Below are 2,500 nucleotides of genomic sequence, written 5' to 3'. Positions count from 1 at the left end.
AAGAAAATGGGCAATGAATTCATTGCGGTTTAGCTCCTGGGTTGTTGGCGAGCCCGGACGCCCCTCCTCTCCCATACCCCAACATACCCTCAGTTCTCTCTCTCTCTCTCTCTCTCTCTCTCTCTCTCTCTCTCTCTCTCTCTCTCTCTCTCTCTCTCTCTCTCTCTCTCTCTCTCTCTCTCTCTCTCTCTCTCTCTCTCTCTCTCTCTCTCTCTCTCTCTCTCTCTCTCTCTCTCTCTCTCTCTCTCTCTCTCTCTCTCTCTCTCTCTCTCTCTCTCTCTCTCTCTCTCTCTTTTAGTGTAGGTTGGTTCCTCACTGTTTTAGCTTGAGGATCTGCATGCCCTAACGGCCAAATAGGTTTTAGAATTAGGGAGAGAGAAAGAGAGAGACAGAGACAGAGAGAAGGAGACAGAGACAGAGAGAGAGAAGGAGAGAGAGTGGGGGAGGGAGAGAAAAAGAGATAGAAAGCAAGACAGAGAGAGAGAAAGAGAAGGAAAAAGAGAGAGGGGAGAGAGAGAGAGAGAAAGAGAGAGAGAGAGAGAGAGAGAGAGAGAGAGAGAGAGAGAGAGAGAGAGAGAGAGAGAGAGAGAGAGAGAGAGAGAGAGAGAGAGAGAGAGAGAGAGAAAGGGAGGGAGAGAGAGACAGACAGAGAAAGAGAGACAGACAGACAGACAGACAGACAGATAGACAGAGAGACAGAGAGAGAGGGGGGAGGGAGAGAGAAAGAAAGAGAAAGGGAGGGAGAGAGAAAGAGACAGAGAGTGAGACAGGGAGAGAAAGAGAGAGAGAGAGAGAGAGAGAGAGAGAGAGAGAGAGAGAGAGAGAGAGAGAGAGAGAGAGACAGAGACAGAGAGACAGACAGACAGACAGACAGACAGAGAGAGAGGGGGGGAAGGGAAAGAAAAAGAGATAGAAAGCAAGACAGAAAGAGAGAGTGAGATATATATATATATATATATATATATATATATATATATATATATAGATAGAGAGAGAGAGAGAGAGAGAGAGAGAGAGAGAGAGAGAGAGAGAAAGATACGGAGGGAGAGAGAAAGAGACAGAGATCGAGGCAGAGAGAGAGAGAGGGAGGGGGAGGGAAACGGAGAGAAAGAGAGAGAGCGAGAGAGAGAGAGAGAGAGAGAGAGAGAGAGAGAGAGAGAGAGAGAGAGAGAGAGAGAGAGAGAGAGAGAGAGAGAGAGAGAGAGAGAGAGAGAGAGAGAGAGAGAGAGAGAGAGGGAGAAGGAGAGGGAGAAAGAGAGAGAGAGAGAGAGAGAGAGAGAGAGAGAGAGAGAGAGAGAGAGAGAGAGAGAGAGGGAGAGAGAGAGAGAGAGTGAGAAAGGGAGGGAGAGAGAAAGAGACAGAGAGTGAGACAGAGAGACAGATAGACAGACAGACAGAGAGAGAGAAAGAGAGAGAGGGGGAAGTGAGAGAAAAAGAGAAGAGATAGAAAGCAAGACAGAAAGAGAGAGGGAGAAAGAGAGAGAGAGAGAGAGAGAGAGAGAGAGAGAGAGAGAGAGAGAGAGAGAGAGAGAGAGAGAGAGAGAGGGGGGGGAGAAAGAGAGAGAGAGAAAGAGAGAGAGAGAGAGAGAGAGAGAGGAAGGGAGAGAGAGAGAGAGAGAGAGAGAGAGAGAGAGAGAGAGAGGAAGGGAGAGATAGAGAGAGAGAGAGAGAGAGAGAGAGAGAGAGAGAGAGAGAGAGAGAGAGAGAGAGAGAGAGAGAGAGAGAGAGAGAGAGGGAGGGAGGGATGGAGGGAGAAAGAGAGAGAGGAAGGGAGAGAGAAAGAGAGAAAGAGAGAGAGAGAGAAAGAGAGATAGGGAGGAAGAGAGAAAAAGACAGAGAGAGAGGCAGAGAGAGAGAGAGAGAGAGAGAGAGAGAGAGAGAGAGAGAGAGAGAGAGAGAGAGAGAGAGAGAGAGAGAGGGAGAGAGATAGAAAAAGAGAGACACAAACAGAGAGAGATGGAGAGAGAGGAAGGGAGAGAGAGAGATGAAGTCCAGGAAATGGAGGAGGAAGAAAGAAAGGATACGAAGAAGAATGGGAACTGTAAAACGAAAATTAGAAAAGTAGATAAATAAATAAAGAGTCGGAGAGAGTAAGCTTCCCTCCACGTCTGTGTGACTCCAAGGCCAGTCGTTGAAGTTGGGAGTGGAGTGGAGTGGAGGGTAGTAGAGGGGACGGAAGGGGAGAGAGGGGCGAAGCAACGGTAAGGGGGCAAAAGGGGGGCAAAGGGGGGCAAAGGGGGGGAGGAATCTCCTCCCGCCCCACGGTTGTTTAACAGCGCAACCTATTAACGAATGCTTAATAGTGAAAAAAATACGTAATGGGCAGCATTGGGTTCCCCATTAGACTGCCAGGGCACGCATCGCTAGGGAGGGAGGGAAAGGAGGGAAGGTAGGGACAGGGGGAGGGAGGATGGGAAGGAGGGAGGGAGGAAGGAGGGAGGGAGGGAGGGAGGGAGGGAGAGAAAGGAGGAGAGGGAAGGAGGGAGGGAAAGGAGGGAAG

The 2,500-nt window shown here is 49.6% G+C and overlaps 1 protein-coding gene across 3 annotated transcripts in view; it reads left to right on the top strand.

Moving 5' to 3' along the window:
• Nucleotides 1-2,500, top strand: part of Hdc (histidine decarboxylase) — a 367,462-nt gene that overhangs the window by 313,800 nt on the left and 51,162 nt on the right. The gene's annotated exons all lie outside the window — the stretch shown is intronic.

This window comes from Oratosquilla oratoria, chromosome 42 (genome assembly GCF_046742065.1).
Source record: "Oratosquilla oratoria isolate Oo_2021 chromosome 42, ASM4674206v1, whole genome shotgun sequence".
Classification (NCBI taxonomy): Eukaryota; Metazoa; Arthropoda; class Malacostraca; order Stomatopoda; family Squillidae; genus Oratosquilla; species Oratosquilla oratoria.
Note: the sequence above shows the minus strand (reverse complement) of the source record. Positions and strands in the feature narration are given on the sequence as shown.